Source organism: Aquarana catesbeiana, linkage group LG12 (assembly GCF_042186555.1).
Source record: "Aquarana catesbeiana isolate 2022-GZ linkage group LG12, ASM4218655v1, whole genome shotgun sequence".
Classification (NCBI taxonomy): domain Eukaryota; kingdom Metazoa; phylum Chordata; class Amphibia; order Anura; family Ranidae; genus Aquarana; species Aquarana catesbeiana.
The window spans coordinates 16,605,297-16,616,122 of record NC_133335.1 but is presented as its reverse complement, the minus strand read 5'-3'; the positions used below and the strand labels follow the sequence as shown (position 1 = coordinate 16,616,122).

Below are 10,826 nucleotides of genomic sequence, written 5' to 3'. Positions count from 1 at the left end.
AAGACAAAGCTTCTTTCCTGCAACCACAGTCGAGAGAATCCCTTCTGAGCCATTGTCTGCTCCAATGGGAATGGCTTCCCCCTCACCCCCACCGGAGACGGTGATTATTGCTAGGGGCTATAGCAGCCGCTAGCGATAATCTCAACCGAATCTGGCAGGCTGGTTGTACCCAAGTTGATCAAATGATTCAGCCTGCCCACCATGGTTTGAATCTTGGCTGGTTCCTGCTGGACCAGCCGGGATTCGAACCGTCTATGGCCGGCCTTAGATGTGGTGGCTGCATTTTTCTTTGTTGGACACATTTATCTCCTTTATTTTAACTCCCTTCCTATCCTAAGATGACAACTACTGGGCAGCATTGTCACAGGACAACCTGGGCTCAGAGGATGTGGGTTTGGTGGTGCTGACTATTGGACTGAGGACATCTAGAGGCAGAAAAAAGTACTGCAGGAATCTGCTGCTTCACCTAAGGAATCTGCTGCTTCACCTAATTTCCAGACAGACTGGGAGTGAGGACAAGACCCAATTGTATTACTTGAAGGTCTCCATCCCCCACCCCCGGAGCTGTGTAAATCTAAGGACTGGATGGCCACATTTAGAAATCCTTTGGCAGATAACATTTCTCCTAATATATGTAATTCATCCATGTGTTTAGCTATTTGCTGGGAGATGAGCTTTAAGAGTGAATATTGAGATTCATGTGTGGGGTTTGTAAGTGATGTACTGGGTCCCCCAGGCTTGGATTTGATGGATGTCGATGCTGACAGTCATCCAGGCTACAAGCCGAGGAAGAAGCAAAGGGGGACTCGGCGTCTCTGGCATTTCTACATATAGAACCGTAAGCATTACTCTGATTTTTTTCACTCCGTTGCTGAAACAAAAAAATTTCCACATGACAAAGCACCCCCCCCCAACTCTACTGTGTCTTTTATTCCTACATCACCCCCATGTGCTGAACACTGCTGAGATAGACATGCCGAGCAATACATGAAGGGATCTGTATCCACTCACAGCAGAAAATAAAATCACATCTCTCCTTTTTTAAGCTTTACAGACGTCAGGCAACCTTCACTTTAGTGTCTACCTCCAGACAAGGCCGTCGCTGGTGCGGGTGGTGGGAATATATATTTAATAAGGTGGCCGTTTTTTTTTTGGCTCTGTATAACAGGAGGCATTGTTACTGCGGCAGATAATGGAGTCTCTGGAACTCCCAGCTTGGGATGTACACTTCAATTGTGTGTTTGGCAGAGGACCAGCAGGTGCTGACTCTTCCTGCCATGGTAAAGGGCACATAAGGACAAAACCTTGCGCAGCGTCCTTTATTTCTGTATATAGTAATGTTTACAATATAAACCGATCATTGGGGGCGGTGATGGGGTAATATTTGGCCTTCTTTGACAGTCCTAGTTAGAGTACAATTTTTGGCTATTTTTTTTCCTCCTTTTGTGTGTTTTACTCTCCCCCCCCCCCCCCCCCTTGTGTGTTTTGCTCCTTACCCCCCCCCCCCCCTTGTGTGCTTTGCTCCTTTTTTGCCCCCCCCTTGTATGTTTTGCTCCCCCCCGTGTGTGTTTTGCTCCCCCCCCCGTGTATTTTACTCCTTTTTATCCCCCTTTGTGTGTTTTGCTTCTTTTTATCCCCCCTTTTGTGTGTTTTTGCTCCTTCCCCCCCCCCCCCCCCTATGTATGTGTGTGTGTGTGTGTTTTGCTCCCCCCCCCCCCCCTTCATGTGTTTTGCTCCTTTTTCCCCCTTTCTTTGTTTTGCTCTTTTCTTTCTTTTTTTCCATTGTTTTGTGGTTTTTTTTTTGCTCCCCCCCCCCCTTTTTTTTTGTGTTTTGTGCTCCTTCCCCCCTTTTTTTTTTTTTTTTTTTTTTTGGGGTCTGTTAAGGGCTCATGCACACAGATTAAGGCTGGCCATAGATGGATTGTTGTTTTTGTTTTATTTTTTTTGTACAAAAAATGCCAACCACCCCAACCTACAACTAGCCTTTACAAGCAAGGTGCATGTGGAAGGGTAGCGCACATCGCAAGCAAATAAGACTTTTCCCAGCACACTTGCCATCCCGCAAAACAATTGAATTGATCCTAACAGTTTACATTAAAAACAGAGGGTTTTGTTTGCACACATTTGCAAATACATGCATAAGCTGTGTCATGCCACGCCAAGGGACCTCTGTATATACTGCGCTCCTAACCAATGTTGCCAACCTACCAGATTGAAATTCTTGACACGACTCCCAAGATTTACTGGCACAGCCAAGTTTTCACTTACATTTTCAAAAAGTTACATCATTGCCATTTTACGTGCAAATTTCAGTGTTTAGGCTACAAACAAGTACGATTCTCAATTAGCAATGTGATTTAAGGTACCGTATATACTCGAGTATAACCTGACCCAAATATAAACCGAGGCACCTAATTTTACCACAAAAAAAAATGTGAACATTTTTTTTTTTTTTTTATTGACTCGAGTATAAGCCTAGGGTGCGAAATGCAGCAGCTACTGGTAAATTTTCAGGATGTGCTGTGGCACGGACAACACAGAGGCTACCAGCCTCACCATGCCCATCATTACAGCCTTACCGTGCCCATCATTGTGGCCTCACTGTTCCCATCACCGCAGCCTCACCATGCCCATCATTACAGCCTTACCATGCCCATCATTGTGGTCTCACTGTTCCCATCACCGCAGCCTCACCATGCCCATCATTACAGCCTTACCGTGCCCATCATTGTGGCCTCACTGTTCCCATCACCGCAGCCTCACCATGCCCATCATTACAGCCTTACCATGCCCATCATTGTGGCCTCACTGTTCCCATCACCGCAGCCTCACCATGCCCATCATTGCAGCCCTACCGTGCCCATCATTGTAGCCTCGCTGTGAAGATATGAAGGCAAAAAATATATTTCTTATTTTATTTTCGATATAAGTAAGTAACTCAGGAGGCCAAGAAATTAGAATGGGAAGGGACAAACATATGAAATTGCCTCTCAGTGACACTGACAGCATTGTGCACAGATCACCGACACGACACGTCCCCTCCTGAGTCAGTGACAGTCTCTCTCCAAGCCAGGTGGTCTCTTCAGTCCACTCCAGTCCAAACAGCACTGACAGTCCCGCTCCTGGCTTGCCTTGCTCCCATCCCGCAGACCCGCACACGAGGCTCCGGCTGCTCCGCTCCCTTGCACCATGACATCACACAACAGGTACCGCCTCCACCAGACCCACCCCCCAATGGCGCCGCCCAAACACACTGTATCAGGCACTCAGATGGTCTCGGCTGGCCCCAGACCAGAATTGTGCATGCGCAGTTCCAAGTCGAGCGTAGCAGCCATATTTTTTACTGGGCGCTTTCTCCATTTACTAATAGGAAAAAGTGCCCATTTTTTAATTGGCTGCTAGTAAAAACACTGAGAATTGGCAACACTGATCCTAACTCTGGCAAATCTGCTGAACGTCCCCGACCACTGCCTAATGCAGCTTCACAGGGGGTGGTTGGTGGCTCATTCGTGCATTTTTGCACCCCCCCAAACGGCAAGTCTTAACAAAGCCTACATATATTTTATTAAGTGTGATAGTGTACCTGTTGATCCTGTCAGAAATCCGGTGAGCTGACTACTTCCAGTGTCCTCGATCTGTGCTGAACGTCATCTGTTCGCATTATTCCAGCTATCTTATGTGAACTCCAGAAACCCCCCCCATGTTATGCAGATAGACGGTGTGGGGGTGTTGTGTAGTCCTAACACTTTGTCCTAAGGTGACAACATCCTACAAAGATACGGTACGGTGAGTGAGCGTTGTCACCTTTAGGACAAGAAGTGTTACTGGCAGGATCACCAGGTGAAAATAAAGGAAAGGCCAGAAATAAATTGAATGCAGCCGCCACATCTAAAGACTGCAATACATTACATTGTTTGTTTTTTGTTTTTTTTGGGAGGGGGGTAAATTTATCTACATAAATGTAGTCATTATTTTTTATTTAATCAAACTTAAAGGGCAGTTTTGGTAAATACTAGAGAAAGTTGAGTTGAATTATGTGTATTAAGGTTTGGTGAGTGTTAAACTTAGTTTTTGAAATAGTTTTGAAAATGGAGAATATTTGCAGATGACGGTCGTTGGAGCAATGCCAATTGCCTGTCCCTATTGGAGTCTCTGTAGATGGTAGCCGTGTCACTTGGAGCCCTGCAGCTGAGCGAGGAGGAGGTAGTGTGTTGTGTGCAGGGTGTGTATACAGGACCATGTATTGTACGTCCTTCAACCTGCGCTCCAGGTTTGTCCTACCAAAATGTTGAGGTGGACTTTATTTCATCTCACAGCCACGTTGTGCCACCCAGATGGTGCCATTGATTGCAGAAGATTGTGCATCTCCAGAAAACGCAACACACATACTGAGGAGAAATTGCTACGTACTCTGATGTGAATGTCATATCGACTCCATTTTTATCGATCATTGAAAGTAAATGGTTTTGGAGGATGTTTCTATTCATTGGTAAATAGGTTGAGTAGAGCATTCACCATAGTTGGATCATTTACAAAGTTCACCTCCAGCCTTTTAAAGCGTTTACTTCTGTTGTCTTGGATACAAAGTGCGAAGTTTATTTGACTTACTTTTTATAGTGTGATAATTATAGATTACGCTTCGTCCCGCTGCAGATAACTGTAATTAGAATTTGTTTCTACAGAGCAATTTGTTGTGACAAGAGGCTGGTGTCTGTAGCTGCCTTGTATTTAGCCAAGCGTGCACTTCAACTTCAGGGTGCTGCCTCCTGAACTGGGGCTGCAGGGGTCCCTGCCTCCTGACCTGGGGCTGCGGGGGTCCCTGCCTCCTGACCTGGGGCTGCGGGGGTCCCTGCCTCCTGACCTGGGGCTGCGGGGGTCCCTGCCTCCTGACCTGGGGCTGCGGGGGTCCCTGCCTCCTGACCTGGGGCTGCGGGGGTCCCTGCCTCCTGACCTGGGGCTGCGGGGGTCCCTGCCTCCTGACCTGGGGCTGCGGGGGTCCCTGCCTCGTGACCTGGGGCTGCGGGGGTCCCTGCCTCGTGACCTGGGGCTGCGGGGGTCCCTGCCTCGTGACCTGGGGCTGCGGGGGTCCCTGCCTCGTGACCTGGGGCTGCGGGGGTCCCTGCCTCGTGACCTGGGGCTGCGGGGGTCCCTGCCTCGTGACCTGGGGCTGCGGGGGTCCCTGCCTCGTGACCTGGGGCTGCGGGGGTCCCTGCCTCGTGACCTGGGGCTGCGGGGGTCCCTGCCTCGTGACCTGGGGCTGCGGGGGTCCCTGCCTCGTGACCTGGGGCTGCGGGGGTCCCTGCCTCGTGACCTGGGGCTGCGGGGGTCCCTGCCTCGTGACCTGGGGCTGCGGGGGTCCCTGCCTCGTGACCTGGGGCTGCGGGGGTCCCTGCCTCGTGACCTGGGGCCGCGGGGGGGGGGCTTCCTGACCTCTTTTGCAGTGGGGGAGGGGCAAGGGGCTTCTTTTGCATGGGCCTGCCCCGAGGGGGGGGGGGTGCTTTTACAGAGGGGGTTGAAGGGTTGGGGCTGATTTTGCAGTGGGGAGCTGCTTTTGTGTGGCGGGGGTGCTGCTTTTGCAGTGTGTCTGCAGAAAGGGAGGGGCAGGGTGTTGCTGTTGCCCTGGGGCTGTGGGGGGGGTGTTCCTTGATTGGCGATTGATGGCCCGATCTTGAACATACTTGATGCTGATCCTGATCTGGAGATGGGAGGTGATGCTGACCTTGAACTTGTTCCCCTGTACCTGCCTTGGTTTTTTTCCTGAATTTTCTGAAATCATTCGTAGCAAACATTATACTCACTTGGCATCAGGTTAAAAGAATACTTTTTCATATTTAACCTCCACGATTGCCTAAGATGGGTAAAAATAGACAGAAAAGTTTTTGCATTTTTATTCCAGATACCTATATAGCGCCGTCAATTTACACAGCACTTTACATATATATTTTACACTCTCATCAGTCCCTGCCCTCAAGGAGCTTACAATCTAAGAGAAGCAAAATGATACCCCAGCTCCACTGCCAATATGATGATCTATGAACTGTGATCCGGTGCTCTAGCCAGGACGTTCAGGCCCCAAAATGCAGTACTTGAATTGGAAAAGGGCTGGCGACTCGGATGCTCTTGAATAAAAGCCCTTTATTGGGTTACATGGGTACACGGTACAGGCTATGCTGACGCGTTTCGGCTAAGAAGCCTTCATCAAAGCATACATGTTTGATTTAAAAACTGATATTTATAACAGAGTAAGCACTCCAAATAAGGCAGGTGCATCCTAATCAGAGCAATCAAAACAATTAAAAACACGTGGAGCTTACAATCGAAGGTCTCTAACTCACATTCATACATACACATACTAGGGGCCAATTTAGACAGGAGCCAATTAACCTCCCAGCATGTCTTTGGAGTGTGGGAGGAAACCGGAGTACCCGTAGGCACAGGGTGAACATGCAAACTCCAGGTAGGTGGTGCCGTGGTTGGGATTCGAACGGATGACCCCAGTGCTGCCAGGCAGAAGCGCTAACCACTTGGCCAATGGGGTTGATTCACTAAAACTGGAGAGAGCAAAATCTGGTGTAAACTGTGTATGATTGCCAATCGGCTACTAACTTCAGCTTGTTCAATTAAAGAGGAGCTCTGGGCTCCTTCAGAAAAATAAGTCGGCAGCTACAAATACTGTAGCTGCTGACTTTTTTAATATTAGGACACTTACCTGTCCATGAATCCAGTGGTGTCTTCACCCAAACAGAGTTTTCAATCGGCTCTTGGGTGCTGCCACCGCTGCCTCGTCTCAGGGAGACCGGTAGTGGAGCCTTGCGGCCTCACAGCCTGTTCCCTACTGCGCTGCGCTTTGTGAATGGCTCAATGGCGGGAGGAGGGGGGGGCCCAACTTCCGATTCTAGTTTGCCGCAGCAAGCTCATCTAGAAGGGAAAGCGGGTAAAAACCGTCAACCGTCAAAACCAGGTACCCCCGAAAGGTGTCAAATGTGGCGGGGGGGGGGCAGCAAACAGTTGGGCGGAGCCCTCCTATCATTTTCAGCCAAGGAAGCTGCCATCTTTGCCTTTGTTTAATCTACAACTGCCATGATGCTTCACATGTGATCAGTTATGACACCAGCCATTGGATGGCTTGACAGTTTGGTTGAGAGCACAACCAATGGGAGTGTTACATTTCCGGCACGTTTTATGGATGGGTTTACATCCACTTTAAGCTTTGACAAAAATCCTGGAAGCGGATTTGGTCATTATGTAGAGCTGCACCAGATTTTGCACTCTCCGGTTGTAGCAAACAATCCTCACTCTGTCCTTTGTAATGGGAAATGTCTCATCTCTCGGGCCCAGTCACATGATCTCTGCCAATGCAGCAGATCACTACTGAAGTCCATTTACTGACTGTTCCCCTCCCAAGATCCTTTCTGGCAGAGACTGTAACCATTGCCTCGGCATTAGTCATGTGACTGGGATGCCTCTTAAAAAGGATACTTAATGTGTTACCCTGGACAATTGGCTTCCCCAACACTTGACAGGCTTTACATGAACCAGGAGCATGCTGGGAGTTCTAGTTTTTTCTTTTCCAAAGCTGAAAGGGGCATGCTGATACCAGATGATTGCAAGTTGCTGGGCTGATATCCAGCTGTGGACATCTGTAGGGATTCCAGTTAATAGCAGGTGGGAGGCGGAGGGTGGGGGGGGGGGGTTGTGTTGCCGTCAGATTTCTAGCCAGCGTTAGGAATTTAAGACTTTGAGGAATGTCTGGATCCTGGCACAGTGCTGCACGACCCCAGCTGAGTGGATAATATCAAGCTTCGCCCTGTGAGAAGAAACAGGCCCAGTTACCTGTTCACTAACCAGTTCCACTTAACCCCCCCCCCCCCCTCTCAGATTCCTGGACCCCACATTCTCTTCCTTTTAGCAAAAAGCTGCTTGTATCTCCAGTACATTGGAGAATGGGCACTTCTCTGTACAGGCTTCTACATAGAACGTTTTCCTAATCGCATGCATGAAGATTTACAATGACCGGTATTTGTAGAGTTGATGTGTAGCTAGGTGTGGACTTTTCGTCTCTCTTGTAAGTTATCTTAGGCTGTGGAATGCTCCCCATAAGGTTTCTGCAGCACCTGATAAACTTCTATATCTATTTAGTCGGGTGTTTCTCCAAGAACTGGCGGCAAAACCTCTAACTGTCCTTTAACTGTCACTTTGTGAAAGTGTGTTTTTTTTTTTTTTTTTTTTTTTTTTGTATTACTAAACCCACACCAGTAATATCAGTCTGTATATGCAGTAAATCATGCTTGTTATACTCACTGTAGAACCTAAGGGGTTAATCCTCTGCATTGTGTAAAAAGGCTGTTTGATCCTGTCTTCTCTGATCCGCCCCTTTCCACTGTCCCCTGATAATTTCCTGTTAACACAGAGTCGATGGAGTCAGGCTGCACATGCTCAGTTTGGTGTGTATTGCTAGAGAGGTGTTTTTTTTTTTTTTTTCTTGGGAGGGTGCATGTGATCAGCACAGGGCCAATCAGCACTGTCCAGGCAAGAGGGTCAGGGGTCTTGCAGTCTCATAGGATAGGACAGTCAGAAAACCCCTCCTTCAAGCTTTAACCAGACACTGATAGAAGTCACAAGACTGCTATATACAGCTGATGAGAAAAGGTATTTATTTAGCAGTTTATGTTTACTAAAATAATTACATTTCCATGTTCTGTGTCCTGTGGGAGACCAGATATAGTGAATGCAGGCTCCTGGGTTTAGTAACACTTGAAGTCCTTTTCTTTGTTCAGATTGTGTTCAGCCAGCCTGTGGACATTATTATTATAATTCTATAGGATTTATATAAAGCCAGCAGTTTGCACAGCGCTTTACAATATTATGGGAGACAGGACAGTTACAATACAAAAAATACAAGATTGTTAAGGACCTGCTCATAAGAGCTTACAATCTAATAGGGTGGGGCAAGTGGTACAAGAGGTTTTAACTGTAGGGGGGGGGGGGATGAGGTGATGGAAGTGATAAAAGTTCAGTTAGTTGGAGGTGTGATAGGCTTCCCTGAAGAGATGAGTTTTCAGGGATCACCTAAAGGCAGCCAGAGTAGGAGATAGCCAGACAGATTGAGGTAGAGAGTTCCAGAGGATGGGAGAGGCTCTGGAGACGAGCCTGTCACTAGAACAGAAATAAAGGGGAAACAAGTCCTGGTGACAACCAGGCATTCCCTCACTTTGAAGGGATTTCTCTTACTTCCTGTTTTGGCTTATGGGACAGGAAGTTAAAGTGTAAAGGATCATTTTGTTATTTTATTTTTTTTAAATAACAAACATAGTTACATAGTAGGTGAGGTTGAAAAAAGACACAAAACCATCAAGTCCAACCTATGTTATGTTTTTACATGCTCTGTGTAATAGTTTTGCACAGAGCAGCCCCAGAAGCAGTACGAATGATTGGGACCCAGAACTCCTGGGTCACTTGATTGTTTGGTTCAAGTAAGGGTCAAAAGGTCATGGTCAGTATATTTTGGGCAGGACTTTAAAAAAAAAAAATTTTTTTTTTCTTTTTAATAATTAATATCAGTGTTTTTAGGTAGTATATAAAAAAGAAAAACACAGAATGCACACTATTGTTTCTGGGCTGTACATACAATTAATAACATAAACTATATGTGGTATCTCTGCGATAGTCAGGAGCAGGAGAATTTATTTTGTGTCGTTTTTTGGTGGTAGGTTATGATAACAAGAAATATACAAATACATTTAAGAATATATATATATAATGTATGTATGTATGTATGTATGTATATTTTTTTTGCTATTTTGGGCCAGTTTTCCTTTTGATAATAAAATATTGGCCTTCAATACTTTCATGATTCATGAATCTTATCACATAGAGTGGATTCTTCACATTCCAATAATAACGCTGACACACACACTGAAACTTTACAACTTGTAATCACACCACAGATATTGGAGAGCCTTTCGTTGCCATGTATGGCAGTGCCACTCCTGTGTATTGGGAAATGGGTATGATGCTGGCAGTTTTGACCGCGTTTCAACCGGAGCTCACTTTTATTACAGATCCTGAATTCTTTTTGCCTTCCTGAGGCATGACGTCATAGCCAGTTATATAGGGTAAAGGTGATTACTGATTAATACCACAGTCATCTGCTAATTATATAACCTGTGTGAGTATATGTACAGCTGACCTAGATGTCTGTTACCAATAGTCATCATTAGTGATGGGTGTGTTCCCCCACATTCCTGTCAGGTATCTATGGAAGGACTCATCATGCTGCTGTGTTTACCCTCGTCCACACCGCATTCTGGATTTAACCATTCTCTCCAAGAACAATGACACAGGTGTACAAAGTGCATGTGTCACCCCTAACAACCTATGAGAATGCAGTTGTCATTTTCCCATTGCAGATTGAATAAAAAATAATACAGAAAAGTATCTGTTATAAACTCCTTCTTTATATTTTTTTCTTTTCACGCTTTCCTCTATGTGCCCCCGCCCCCCCCCACCCCTCTGCCTCCCTCTATGTGGCCCTTCCTCCCTCTATGTGGCCCTTCCTCCCTCTATGTGGCCCTTCCTCCCTCTCTGTGGCCCTGCCTTCCTCTATGCCTCTGTGTGGCCCCCTCTTTGCCTCTGTGTGGCCCCCCTCTTTGCCTCTGTGTGGCCCCCCTCTTTGCCTCTGTGTGGCCCCCCTCTTTGCCTCTGTGTGGCCCCCCTCTTTGCCTCTATGTGGCCCCCCTCTTTGCCTCTATGTGGCCCCCCTCTTTGCCTCTATGTGGCCCCCCTCTTTGCCTCTATGTGGCCCCCCTCTTTGCCTCTATGTGGCC

The 10,826-nt window shown here is 47.1% G+C and overlaps 1 protein-coding gene across 1 annotated transcript in view; it reads left to right on the top strand.

Moving 5' to 3' along the window:
* PARD6B (par-6 family cell polarity regulator beta) overlaps positions 1–10,826 on the top strand; it is a 67,872-nt gene that overhangs the window by 44,610 nt on the left and 12,436 nt on the right. The gene's annotated exons all lie outside the window — the stretch shown is intronic.